The sequence below is a fragment of the Hibiscus syriacus genome, unplaced genomic scaffold (genome assembly GCF_006381635.1).
Source record: "Hibiscus syriacus cultivar Baekdansim isolate YM2019G1 unplaced genomic scaffold, ASM638163v2 tig00111540_pilon, whole genome shotgun sequence".
Classification (NCBI taxonomy): Eukaryota; Viridiplantae; Streptophyta; class Magnoliopsida; order Malvales; family Malvaceae; genus Hibiscus; species Hibiscus syriacus.
In genome coordinates, this window is record NW_024063114.1 from 459,127 (window position 1) to 474,796 (window position 15,670).

Here is a 15,670-nt window from a genome sequence, read left to right on the forward strand (position 1 = left end):
ATCGGTTGGGACCAGATGTACCTGTGTGATGGTGGAAAACGGACAAGCGGTTTACAACTTTACATCTAAGTCAGCATACTGAGCTATCTTCTCCCTGTTAGAGGTAATAAATAACAATTTTAATTGGGACTTGATATGAAAACTTGCTGTGCCACATTGGATAAGGACCTTTATTTGGCTTGTTGCCCGTGATCGGCTGCTCACTAACTTTGAGCGATACCGACGTCACATTTCGAGTGACATGCACTGTTTGATTTGCTTTTGAGGGGTTGAAGACATAGATCATGTTTTGCACCGATGCAAGCAAGCAGAGAATTTGTGGGCAAATGTGATCCGAGTAGACAAAATCGCAGCGTTTCTGTTTACCCCATGCAACGAGTGGATCAAATTTAATATTCGATCGCCAGGTATGTTCATTTCCAATATGGATAATTGGCCTATACGGTTTGTGGTTTACTACTGGCTTTTGTGGAAAAACCGATGTCGAGTCATTTTTGATGCTGAGTTTGTGGAACGTGAGAATTTTCTTGTGTGTTGCGATCGATTTGCTGTTGAGATTGTCCTCGTTAATGAGCAGTTAAGTGGTCATAATTTACAACATGCAACTTCCCAATGAAATGTCTTCGACCACCAGATGGTTGGATCAAGGCTAACTCGGATGGAGCGATTCACCCGGTTGATAACAATGCGGCGGCTGAAGGTATCCTTCGGAATCATAATGGTGATTGGGTTTTTGGTTTTACTCGAATTTTGGGTGTTACTTTGTCCTCATAGTGGAGCTGTGGGTGTCCCACGATATTCTTTAGCATGCTTGGAGATTGGGTTTTAGGAATATCAAGCTTGATACGGATAATAGAGAAGTTGCGAATATCTACAACAGGGAGTCTGATGCTTTACATGGAAATTCCTTGGTTAGTGTTATCTGTGAGCTTTGAGATCGGGTTGGAATATGAGAGTTTCACATATTCGGAGGAAGCAAAATGGGATTGCGGATAGACTGAGGGCTCTTGGATGTGATGATCTAGTAGGAACTACGGCTCCGCCGGACAGTGTTTCCGACTTGCTGCTGAATGAATGGATGGAATCCGTTTGATCTTAGTTGTGTTCTGTGTTTATAAAAAAAATACTGTTGTGAATTTTAAACCTTATCATTTAAAGGTTTAATTCAAACTAAATAGTTGAGAAATTTTTAGGTGTCAAAAATTAAGTTAATAGGATATAGATTTTTATTGAGAATACTGAACAATTATAATCGACTATGCTAAAAAAAATTATTTAAGTTTTCGCATATTTTTTTTTACTAAAAGTCAATTCATCATCTCTTAACTATTTTTTATTCAAATGGTAAACAACTTAATATTACTTAAGCAGATCTTGAGTTCGAAACCTTGTATAGATAGAAAAATCCTTATTGAGAGACTCACCTACTCAAACTAAATATGCGACGTGTGTTAATCCATATTATTAAACGCGAAATCCTAAGAATTAGAAAAGCAACAAAAATGATGGAACAATATGACATTTCCTCTCAAGATCAGTGATCGGATCCCTCAATGCCTATATATATATTATTGATGAGACATAATGTATGTCAAAAATTTATTTCATATAATTCTATCACGATATTTAAAAGTTTGAATTGTTATTTGATTAACTATTATAATTCATCAAAAAAATTATTATAACTCAAAATAAAATATTAATATTAATAATAAAGACTAAAATGATTATCTAATCAATCAAGAAGTTAACCGTAAAATAATCATAATTAACTGTAATGAAAGTATTATAAAGATCAACAATGATTTTCATAAGTTAAAATATAATATCAATACATTTAAAAAAAATAAAAACTAAATTAATATAAGTAAAAACTAATTTTATTAATTTAAAATAATTTCAAAAGTAAAATTATTAAATTTATTTTTAAAAACCATCTATTATATATAATATATATATATAAATAGATGTTGTTCTATTCATACAACTACCGCTATCTATCGAGTGGGCGGTGGCAGGCTTGAGTGGTTTTCTTATATGGTGCAGGCGCGTGCTAACCGTAGAAAAGGCTTGACGTGACAATACAAGACCCGCACACATCGAATCCGAAACCAAAAGCATGATTTCTATATTTATTTATTTTTAAATATTTTAAGACAAAGTGAAATACAAGGTAAAGCAAAGATTTATCAAACACAAATTTCCAATAAATAAAATAGAATAAACAGTTGTAGTAAATGAATTCTGATTAGGGAGTTTCATTTCCCTTTGTTGGATCTGGAACCCTAAAATTAAAGGGGATGATATTCTTCTTCGTCCAAGCACACATCATTCAAATTCAATAAAAAAGAAAACAAAAGGTTTGATCTTTAGCAATGAATTGAAAGTGATAAAAGTAAATACCCAGATTTTGATTTATTGTTTTTCACTTGGGTTTTTTTTTTTTGAACTTTCGACATTGCCCTGTGTAGATACTTTGCTCTGCTTCGAACATGCATGCCAGACATAGAAACGCTGGGGATGACTACAGGTCTAATTCTATGGCGATGGGGCTTTCCTCCTCCCGAATATCCACTGAAACATCGGGTAGAGGCCATGGGTTTTACAATTCAGAGTACCGCAGCTTCAAGCGTGGGTTTGGGCGTGGTCGAAGCCACCCAAAATCATTTCAATTGCATCCGCCTCCACCACGCGAAGGCACTGACATATTTACGCAAGCTGGCCGTCTTGCGGCGGAATATTTGGTTTCTCAGGGATTGTTGCCCCCAAGTGTGCTGCCTGCTAAATGGCAGAACGGTAGGTTGAACAAGCAGATGGGGGATTATCAAGATTATAGCTCACAAGAGGGTGATAACTTGCACCTTCCCTCCAAGGGCCGAACATCGGCCCTTGCTCGTCTGAGAAATTGTAATTCTGATGTGGGTTTAAGCAGGAGGAGGTACGCTGATGCCAATAATTCCTCATGGTCTAGAAATCTTTCTAAAGGAAGAAGGAAGGATGAATCGTATCGAGGTCGAGAATATGGGGGAAGTGGATCATGGTCTGATCGGAGTCGGGGTTCTCCTGATTTAGACATTGATGATGGTAATGTTTATGGACGTCATGAAGAATCACAAGTTGGTAAATATGTTGGTAATGGATTGCAGAAGCACGTTTCCAGCGAGTTTGCACCAAAAGGCGAAGAATTAGATAACTTCGATGATAAGAACATTCTAAAAGATGAATTGAGCTCAAAGGCAAGTTGTTCTGGTGCGGAGAAAGATCTAAAGTCTGAAGCTGATGGTGAAATCTTGAAGAGATCCAATGATTCAACAGATTTTATAATGGAGGCTGGAGAGCTGAAAGATGGCAGCAATGATGACGTTGAAACTGAAGAAGAGGGTGTATTGAAGGATTCATCTTTCAAGCATTCTTCCACGGAGGATGATGTCTCGGGCAAGACTAGTACAGGTTTACTGGCACTCTGCAATTTTGCCAAGGTGCCTACTAAAACACGTTCTTCGTTGACATTGAAGAACTTAAAGGCTGACTCAGTTTCGGCTAATGAGCTGGGAAGTGTTTTTCATTTCGAAACTCCCAGTGCTCCTCAAGCATTACTTGAAGACAACTCTCTGGGAGGTTCCTCTGGTGATGTGCTATTAAATAAAAGTCAGGATTTGAAACCTGATTCTGAACTTTCTAAAGATTTGTCTGTTCATTCTTTTGGCATGGATCACATATATGGTGTTGAGCAGAGTACGTGTACAAGGTCTCAGTCCTTCCCTGATAGAGCCCTTTTGCATGACAGTGAGCAGGAATTGGATCAGGACATGCCTGCTCTCCAAAGATCGTGCTCTATGGCTGCGGTTAAAGAGAGAGGCGAAGGCGAAAAACGAGGTTTTGAACAGAGTGATTTGAGGGAGGGAGCCAAAAAACCAAGAGAGTGGCTTGAGCCTGTGACAACCAAGACTGAGTTCCTGCCTTTTTCTGATTTTGAGGACAAGAAGTAGGTCTAGTAGAAGGGATAGCTTCTACTTCCGAGGAAGTTGATTTGGTTGTCAAAAAAGAGTTCCAAGACAGATTGGTTACAAATTCACATTTTCCAGGTGGAGATGGTGAATCAAGTGTCAATTATGTACAAGAAAAGAAACTTTTTCCAAACGCATTCAAGATCTGTGACCTTAATCTGATGGAAACATCCGATATAAATGGAAGTCGCCATAATGATGCAATTATAATGTACTCATCTGCTCCAGAAACCAAAATTGAAGCAGCAACTGTATGTACAGATTTGTCAATTAGTAATTCCAACGGTGCTGCTGGAGGTAATAGGCATGCAAATGACTGTAAGGAGATTGAAATAATTGATCTAGAGAATGATTGCATCAAAGAAGACAAGGCTGAAGATAATCTGGAGAGAAAGTAAGTGCACTTTATCGGTACGCTTTATTCATAATTCTGCTCATATATTTCTCTCTTGCATATAAATATTGACAAAATGATCTTCAGAACTTGGTTTTCTGTTATTTCCCACCTTTGTTCCAAGTGCAGCGTGCCTCATGCAGCAACTAATTCCTCTAGTCTCCCATCTTCATCTTGAATTTGACTTGTTAATCATGTAGGAGTGAACCAGTGTTTGTTAGCATGAATGGTGATATGACTGATGTAGATCAATACGACGGGTTTATGATCACAGAGTTCTTCAGAAATTTTTCAAATTGCCCCCCAGATGATATCAATGCTCATCATCTACAAAATGAAAACATTAAAACTCTGCAGACCGAGGACATCAATCCTCTCCAGAATGACATGAGCCTTCATAATGGAGAGGTACAATACTAATTGCATTGAGTAGGATGTTCATTATGTGTACAAGTCTTTATGTTATTCACCCCTGGAGTCTTGATACTTACTAACCTTAATCTATTTTAACAAAAAAATTGATTGTTCCTAAATGTCAAGTTTCTTAAAAAATTGATATTGTGATGCTGATTATTACTATATTACTACCTTTTTTAAAGAATAGCTATTCTAAAGCATTTCAGTTGAATAAGTTGAGCATTTGCTTGATGAGTAATTTGTTGGGTTTTTTTTTACTTCAGGGAACTCTCACAGATGACGACTCAATATATATGTCCCTGGGAGAAATTCCATTAAGTATGTCTCCTATTTAATTTATAGTTTGCCTTGTAGCTGCAGTTTGTGGTTGACCAGTCTGATCACTTGACCAGTAATTGAATACGTTGTACATTCATGCATCAACCAAATATTGTGGAAACATGATGTGTTTAAAAGCTTCTAAAGGAAAGAAATAAAAATACGTGGAAACTGCTTTCTTTTTTATTCATTTTAAGACGTCAGAGAATTTACTTCTCATTTCTCCTTTAACTGCTGCCATTTCATATACCGCATTTTCCAATAGAGATTAAATTGGTATTTGTCACCAAATTACACTAAGTTTATTGATTTGAGAGAACTCCTTTGAAAAGAAATCAAGTGATATTTTCTGAAAGAGTACAAATATACTTGCTCAGCGGATATTACCAAGAGGGTGGTGCCTGCAGAACCGACTGGTGTGTGCTAAAGGAAGCATTAAGTAACAAAACTTTTTGCATTTTATGAAACTTCTTGTATGTGCAAGCTAGATGCTAGATAGCTTATTTGTCAGTTTTGGATGGAAAAGATAAGAAGGAATAATTTGATAAAGTAGGAGGGATACAAAGAGGAAAAGCTAGAATCTCATGTTAAAATTATTGATTGAAGGGAAGGTTAATTGAAAATTTTGGAAATTTTCTTCAAGTGATAAATCAACAATATAGTGACCAACTCACTATATCCAAACTTCCTTTCCCCTAGGTTTGATTTGGAAATATCAAATAAAATAAATGGTTAAGTCTTTATTGTATCTCCTGTGGTGACTTTTCTTCCTCTCCATTTTCCTTGGTTAACCTGAACAAAAATGAATTCTCAAGCTGTAGGGTTTCGCAATGACCCCATGGCTATTCTAATTTTGGATTTTCTTTTCTCTTTTTTGTAAATCAGGTGCTAAGATGTGTGGTGGGAGAAGTTTCCTCCCATGGAAGGCTTTCTAAGAGTAAGAACATCCTGGAATAGCTGCAAACTTGCATGAATGAGTTTTAGGGTAGCCCGGGTTTTTCATTAGTTTTTTTGATAGGAATGGAAGGCCTCGTTAAAACCTCCTTCATGATTAAAGGATGGTTTTCAAAAAACATTTTCGTTGGTTTCTTGGCCTTTATGACTTTTTTCCCCATTTTAGTTCCGTTATTAATTCTGCATTGCATTTAAATATAAACACTTGCTGCTAGTGTCTAATTATTGGTAAAAATAGGTTATATTATGTGTATCCCCTTCTGACTAAATATTCTTATGCTCTGAATTCTTTTTCATCCTTTTCAATTTATTTATTTTTTGACCTTGATAACCCTTTGATGATCTTTTACAGGCTTTTTGCCGGCATGGGAGGAAACACCAGCGCAGGAGTATGAAAAGCCGTTCTGTTTCTACAATTGTGCATCGGTGAAATACCACTTAGTATGCTAACATTAGTCACTGGAGTTCCTCTCTCATTATTGTCTGTTCCTTCCATCCTATTGCAACTTGCTTTCAAATCTATGCTTGTATATCTATGCTACTGATAGGATGATATCATATCTCTGCTGCCGATAGGATGATATTTCAAGTAATCTACTAGTCTATTTAGCCAACTTAGCCATTTTATAGTTAGGATGATTCTGATTGAGATAAATCATTACTCTCACAATTTATGATGTATAATTGTACTTTCATTGCAAGTCCTGCTAAGCCTAGATGAATATATTATGTGTGTATGGATGCATGTACATGTTATGCTACTATTTATAAGTAAAATTTGCAAGGTTTTCGAGTCTATTGCTTGAGAGGGTAATTAGGATGAGCTACAGTACTGCTTGTGCCACATCATATATTCTGAATTTACAGGACTCTTGAAGGGGATAAAATGGTGCTCCTCAAATCATATCTACTTGTGTTTGAGCTCGAGCTAAAGTTCATGTGTAGTTTCAAGCAAATCATCACGCACTGCATCGTTATTGCTTATTTTATTTTGTTTAAACAAACTACCAATCTATTAGCTGCCTGCTTGTTTTTAAGAGGAGAAAGGGGGTCCAACATTCCATTTCCATACAAAAGAAGGATAAGTTGATGAATTTGAAGGAGCAGAAGCTTGTCCCCATTTTGTTTTGAGACACAGAAACTTGCCTTGTTTTATTTAAAGCCTTTCAAGAAATCTGCAAGCAAAACAGCTGCAGTGCTTCGCTTTGGCATTGATCTGTGATTCTTATCTTCTTGATTTGGAATCCAAGCCTAGCCTAACCAGGTAAGGAATATCAAAACCGAGTTTGAACGACATGAGATGAGCATCACACTCAACATTATGGAGCCATGAAATATGAAATTGAGATATGTAGATTTTAGCAAACCCCAATCTTTGTTTTGCATGTTGGCAATGTAATTATATGATATGCAGTGGGTTACAGCTCATTCAATCCCAAACTGGTTTCATGAAGTTCCAAAGGATCGTATATATTGAATTCCAAGGACTTTTTTGATGGACTTGTTTTTGAATAGGGTAAATAACACATTTAGTACTTAAATTATCAGTTTTGGTCAGTTTTAGTATTTGAACTTTTAATTTTTTTCAAATTCATACATAAAATTTAGTTTTTGTTTCATTTTAGTACCCTACTATTAAAAACTTAACGTGTTTGTATCTAAATTATCAATTTTGATCCGTTTTAGTACTTTAATTTTTTAATTTTTTAAATTTAATGTTAATTTTTTAGCAGTGGTACTAAAATGTAACACCTTAATCCAGTTTGACTCGAAGATACATGGATTACGATGCCACGCGGAACCATTGAAATGGTCAACCAAAAATTTTCTTTTCAAAACATTGGTAAACATCAGAGTCATCCATTGATCATACTAGCAAAATTTAATTAAAAGTTTACAAAGTATGGGAGCCTCTTAAAATACATACAATACGATCGTAAAGTTTAAATCAAAATAGAATAGAGTTATGACTCGAATAATACAACGTCAATATAAGATACATGCCCTCTACAAATACTCAAGACATACTCTGCAAATCTTATGGTCTAGAATGGGCGAATGTGATAAGCTCTTTAACGATCCCATACTAACCTGCACACGGAAACACATTTCATACACTGAGCTCACAAGCTCAGTGCCACGAAAATAATTATTCAATACTACATGCATTCATTACATGAACATATTGGAGTGCAAAGTCATAAACATGCAAAAGTACATAACAAACACGAGATAGGCCGAATGTGTGGTCGGAGGAATTTAAGTGCATCTCGGACAACACACTAGCCTATCTAGAACGTAATAGCTTAGGGGTAAGAATCGAAATTTACGTGCGTTGGAACTTAAGGCCCTTAGTTTACCTCGGATCCTCAAGAGGTCGGGATTAAGTCCAAATTTTGCGTGCATCAGAGCTCACATCCGAACCTAGTCGAGCATAAGATATGATTCCAGAATTTACGTGCATCAAAATTTGTACTGGTACGATCTGAAATTTACGTACATCGAATGCGTACCAAACAGATAATATCATGATATTCAAAACAAAGGACGATCATCATATCGTCATAATGCTAGAGTAACTCATGTGACCTAGTCGTCTCCCAAGCATCATACAAAGGCAAGTATTATGCCATCCTATCTTGCTTGATTTCTAGGTGAGAATTGAGTTATCTTGATTGTTTTCACTTGTATTAAATACTTGTATATTATACGAACTCAAAACACCTCAGCCTGAACACCCAAATAAAATAACCAATATTGCCCAAAAATCACTGTGGGTATCGATATTATGGCAATAATATCGATACTGGACCCTTGGGTATCGATATTCACTCGAGTATCAATACCAAATTTTGCTTTGATGTTTTGAAAAATATACCTTATTATCGATACCTTTATGGGGAGTATCGATATTCTACCCTGGGTATTGATACTCTTATGAGTATCGATGCCAAAATCAGCATCGATGTTTTCAAAAATACCTCAATATCGATACTATCTGAGTATTGATTATGGACTCAGAGTATCGATACTCCTTGAAGGGGTATCGATACTGCCCCTATAAATGACTTGGTTTTTGTTTTTCACGAAGAATGATATCATTATTGTTCTTCCATTACCGATACTGACGGACCTGGGTGCTCTGTTTTGAGCACGACAACATGCCCAAAACTCACCCATTCACTCCCTTAAGACTAGCAAACATTTTTAAAGTGTTATTTAGTGTCTGAAAGGTTAAAATGTATCAATTTTCATGCTTGTAACACACAAATATGAATTTCACCATAAATTTCCTCTATCATGCTTACATAAACAAAACATACCAAAATGCACATGCCATGATCTACATGCAGTACGGTTATGTTAGAAACGTGTTACCTTGAAGCTAATTTGCTAAAAACATCCCCAAATAACCTAAGAGTAAGTTTTTCATTCCCCTTTCTTTGGAGCTCTCGCCCTTCTCTTGAATTAATTAGGACAATGAAGATGAGTTATTAACTCATTTTAAAACTTAGGAAGGTGTTAAAAACGATCCTATAACCCAGAACTCCCCCAAAAATGGATTAAACCTCAAGGTTCTTTAAACCCTACTAAAACTCGTTTTTGTGAAACTCACCCAATCCTTGTAAATGAGGGCTCAATTTGAAGCTTGGGAAGTGTAGTTCATGAATCTTACCTTAGAATTTTGAAGCATGCTTTCAAAACTAAAAAGCTTAGGTCTTTTTCTTAACTTGTAAAGAAAGAATATGGAGAAAAAGAGAGAAAGAAGACAAGCTTGGTGAAGAAAAAAATATGGGAAGCAACAGACGTGATATCATCCCAATTAATTGGAATTCAACCTTTGTTTCAAAAATTGGGATAATTACATCCTTAGTCATTCCCCAAATAAGCCTATATTAAAAACACTCCTTTTATAACTTGTTGGGCTCATCTATGGCCCAAATCAAATCTATTTGGGTCTAAAGCTTGATATACTAAGGGAAATTTGTTCTAAATCCCAAATGATTAAACCCAAAACTCCTAACCCTTATTTCATGGCGTTACATAAAATGTGGACATGAATAGTCTCATTAACGAGTTTAGTAACTAGATGATATTAGACGTATAGATAGGAATAGCCTCATTAATCTAGATTTGGAAACCATATTATTTTATCTTTTTCTCTCTTGGTTTATTCGGCCTTTCGGTGGAAAAATTTCGCAAATTCGAGATGTTGATTATTGGTGGATAGAGAAGTATAGATCAAAAACCCCTTCAAATATTACAATGCTCATTTTCCTTAATCTATCTAATTTGGTGATGAAGGGTGACTCCAATACTACTTCAATACCCTATGCATGTGTCATTATTCACATTTTGTAGCAGCATGAAATTGATGTTTTGGTTGACGACCAATTTGTTCGTCCTAGAAGATTGACATTAGTTATGCTCATAAATTCATATACAAATTTATAGGAAAAAAGGGTTAGATTGCAAAGGGTTATAAGAAAGTTGCCATTGAAGCAACACAAAACAACGAACATATGGACATGACGGACCACGACGACCATGGACAATACTATGACAAATGGAAAAAGTTGCGCTTGAAAAGAACTTTACTATATCGTCACTGATGGAGTACATGGTTAATTTCTATGAACATTTTGATTCTCAACCGACGCGTTTGAATGATAAAATCAGGGCAATGCGAGATACTATGTCGTCAATTCGTGACGAGATTCGTTGCGAAATGTCCAACATGCGTCAGGAATTCAACCAACAATACCAAAAGAGTTATATATTCAATATTTTAAGTTTTAACTTCTAATACTAACACTTATTTTTAATATATTTGGTTTTCTCATAACAGGGAAGGGGATTGAAGAGGAATAATGTAACATCCCAAAAACCAGGTTAGTGACTAAATTGTAAGATTTTGGAAACTTTGTGTCTGATTTCAAAAAATTGAAAAGTTCAGGGACTTAATTAAAAATTCTTTGTGTAGGAGTGAATAGAAAAGAATGAATGATGAAGGGGTATATTAGTCAATTGAAAGGTGAAGGAATTAATATTCATTAAGAGTGTTTTATATAAACACGTAGAATTGGGGAGGATTAATATCAGAGTACTCTAGAGCTTTTCTTCTCTTTTCTTCCTCCTCTCAACGTTTCTTCATAGCTAAGGTAAGGATTATTCTAATAAGTTATTTCTTGCAATTTAGTAATGGTTTTGATTCTTGAAATGTTAGGAAAGTTTAAGGAAAACTTAAAGTGGTTTAAAACTAGAAGATGGATAAGTTATGGGAGAATTTATAAAAAGGGTTTTTAAGTGAAATTGTGGAAAAGAGATAGTAAATAAATTTGGAAGTTGGATTTGACTTGTCATCGGTAAGGATAAGAGATTCACGAGTTCAGAAAGGAATTATAACAAAGTTGAAAGTTTAGAAAGATTCTTAGTTTTAAGTGTTATGGGGAGTTATTAAATATTATGATGTGTTATAGTGAGATAAGATGGTTTCAGTAAGTATAGTTGAGGTTAAGGATGAAAAAGTAGAGTAAAGTGAAGAATCGGTAAATTTTTGGGTTGTAAGAGTAAATTCTGGGTTTGTGGTATCGGTACTGTATGAACAGTATCGATACTACAAAACAATGATAAGTGCTAATTATGTGTAGGTATCGATACTGGATGAACAATATCGATACCATAAAGCAATCATTGATAAATGCATCATAGAGTATTGATACCGAAGTGGTAGTATCGGTACCATGGGTATCGATACCAATATATAAGTATCGGTACTATTTTTAGAATGAAATTCCAGAATCGAGAATAGGTATCGATACTGAAGTATAGTATCGATGCCACGGTAAGAAAATATCGGTATTGTACCTTGAGTAACGATACTAATCAAATGGAAATTATAAATCAAATGTATTTTGAGATTTAGTTTTGATGATTAATTATTAGTGATTTAAATTCCGATATTTATTTAGATCGTATAATTGTGTAGATATTGATAGAAACCAAGATCCAGAAGATTCAAAGTTATAAGACCAATGTTTTGATTGCATGATTCTATGAATACAAGCCTATTGTTTATATAGTTTCTATGTGTACATGAATACTTGTTTATGTGTTATATGCATTGTTATTCATGAACTGTGTTACATATTATCTTATGTGATAATGATCTATGAGAATATATGATAACAATGTATAAGTTATATGAATTAGATCTATATGAATACATGTCTGCATGGTAACCTATGTGAACTTATATAATACCTATGTGAGTAAATGGAAAAGTGAGATAAGCTCAATAACATTGACCTATGTGATTACATGAGAAATAATATAAGCTATGTGACTATGAGTTATGTGAGTACATGTCTATGTGATGATCTATGTGACTATGCGAACATGTGATATAATCTATGTGATACATAACTATGTGAATAATTGAAAATGTGAATTGTGTAAACAGTAAGCCCATAACTATATGTTATGAGAGCTAATGGTATAATTGGCATGCCAAGAGTCGAGGGTTCTACGCGGTCTTTCGGGACATTTCTACGCTGTCCTTCGGGACATCTATGTGGTCCTTTGGGACATTCTATGTGGAACTTCAGTGTAATTTTATACGAGCTATGGTGACATAATTTTGTACAACCTCAATGCACTCACATACCTTAAGTTCTCAAAAGTGTACCATGGGCTATTAAAAGAGATAAAATAAATAAACAATATGTGATGTTATGTGTGTTGCTTTGTGAAATGTATTATATGATGTGTTACGAATGTTAAGTACAATATTATATGTTTTAAATGGTTTAATGGTTTTGTATAGGGACAATGATAATAATATTGATGATGATAATGCTGATGATGATATATGTATATATATGTGTGTGTGCACTTATGCTTTTGTTACATGGTATGTGTTATCGTTTCTTTATATGATTATATGAAATGTTTAGAATATGATTAAGTGACAAGATGTTTAATTATATATTTTATATGTCTCACTAAGTCAACGACTTAGCGTGTGAGTGTTTCACACGTAGGTACAAAGAAGTCAGAAGATCAAAACAAGTACATGCAAGACTACATATTATTACAGAAGATCATATCAGAATTGATTGAAGATGTATGTTCTTATGTATATGTTATTTTTCTGGCATGTAAATGAAAGTTTAAATCAAGTATTCTCTGATCGAATTTTGTAAATTATTAAGTTTTATGTTAAATTAAAGTATGAATTATTCCACGGTTTCATTATGATATATTGTTCAAATTATAAACAAAATTTTAAAAGGAAATGTTTTGAAAGGTTAAGGTGACACCTCGGATACGAGTTGGGGTGTTACAAATAACTTACAGATAATGACGATGACGATAAAGATCCAAATAAATATTTAATATATCAAACACCACCATAGAGAAAACTCCTCATTTTTTATGTCAATGGTGTGCTTGCTTATTTTTAAAATAAGATTAAAAGTATGAAATATAAACCAATTTTCTATAAATGATTTAAAGTATGTGTCATACTATTTTAACATACTTTTTTCTAATGTTGTAGATGTTATAATGAGACCAAATGTATCACAATTTATTCAATTTTGTCTGGATAATTTTTGGTTGTTGCCATATGGTGTTAAAAGTTGAGATAGACATTGTTATGTTATTCAAATAATTGATAATCATATGTTTAAGGTGTTAATTGTAACAAATTTCAGGCATAACATTGATCATTCATTTGACAAACTATATTGTTTGTCTTTTCAATTTCCATTCATTTGAGTAAAAGGCAAATGTTTCCCAATTATTTCTTTTTCAACGTAAAAAAGAATGGTGTTCAACTCTTTCTAGGATCAAGACAAGTTCAAAAACAAAGATGAATTCACATTTTGTAAAGATTTGCATGATGTATGGAATCACTATAATCGGTTTTTCGTGACAAATACATTGTTGGTGGATGATTCATCAGAAAACCGAGTTATAATCCAGTAAGTTGCAATTTTTCAATGTTATTCTTATCATTGATAAATATGTTCATTCTTAATTTCTTTATTTCAATAGCAATACAGTTACCTATGTCCACAAACCTTTGAAGGATCTTTGAACGACAATGCGTTGGGTGAATACTTTGTTTTCCATTTATGCGAAAATGGATTACATTATTGAATAATGGTTTATTAGCTTATTTTGATTATTTAAATATGTTCTCAAAAAAATGCGAAAAAATTTGGGAGTACTTATTGAAATTAGCTAAGGTGCATAATGTTTCAAACTTTGTCCTAAATAATTCATTTTGGTCGGTTTAATTTCATTGTGTATGTAAAGACTTTTATAGATTTTTTTAATTTAGGATGATTGTTATATACATTGTATATGATATTGTGGGTCAAAATTGTTCAATACTAATATTTTTATTTTTTTTCTTATTTATACAAATCATATGATACCTCAATTATAAATAGAAGCAATTGTGTTTTGTTACCTCTCATGCTAAAGAGTTCAAACACCTTTCTTTTTTCTCATTCTATCAAAATAAACCATCATTTTCTATCAACATTTACATAATATGAAGCAATCAACTAATAGCTCATCCAAAAATCTCGAGCAATCAACCAACGACTCATCGAAAAATCTTGAGCAATAAACAAACAACACATCTGTATATTCACTCAAAGTTACTTATATATTTATTTCTGACTATCACTATGTTATAATTTCTCTAACATAATTATTTATTAGTTAAATTGCTACGATATATGTGGATCTGTTGGTTGGTCATAACTAGTTTATCAATTTTCTTTATGTAAAATCAAACGCCATTTGTAAGATTTTTTTCTAATAAACTTCAAATTATTTTTTTTTCAATTTAAACATACTACATGTCCATCATTGTGAGGCATAAGGTGGAATATTGGATATGTGAAGAATTTATTTCTTTCGAAGCATGACTATAGCCCATTTAGCTCGTTCTGATAGAATTGAGAAGATTGCAATTGTCTAAGAGACGCACATATGTATTTTAATAAGAACACAAACAATAAATGTAAACAAAGCAATTACATAACAATTGATTATCCTTTCGATCTCTATAGTCAGTGGACTTGTCAGATGTTAAATTTAGTTCTTCAATCCTTTGTTTTTATCTTGTTCTCTCATATACACAAATAATTATAATGTTGTAAGTTTCGCTTCTATACTTTTTGATTCATCTTCTTTTAACTTTAGATTTAAACTGCAACAACCCGTATCTACTTAAACATAATCAACAAACAATTCAACATGGCTTACCGAATTTGTTATGTACGTCTCAATCATTTTACGAATGAATGCATTATTATTCAGATAGCCCATTATTGAATCTTGTCCAAACGAACCTATGGGGAACATATAGCTTAATAACGACGATTTTTTAGTTTTGATAGATGCACCAGAGTCCATAATACATGCTTATTTGGACTAATGTTTCTACTCGAACCTATTAGAAGAACAAAGTCTCAAAGATTCAAAGCATATCTATTCGGTAAGTATAATGTGAATGAATCATTAAACGATTCTAATGTTGCTCCTTTTAATATTTCAG

The 15,670-nt window shown here is 33.8% G+C and overlaps 1 pseudogene; it reads left to right on the forward strand.

The window, feature by feature from the left end:
- Positions 1–2,225: 2,225 nt before the first annotated feature.
- Positions 2,226–6,768, forward strand: LOC120164466 (annotated as a pseudogene).
- The last annotated feature ends 8,902 nt before the right edge of the window (positions 6,769–15,670 follow it).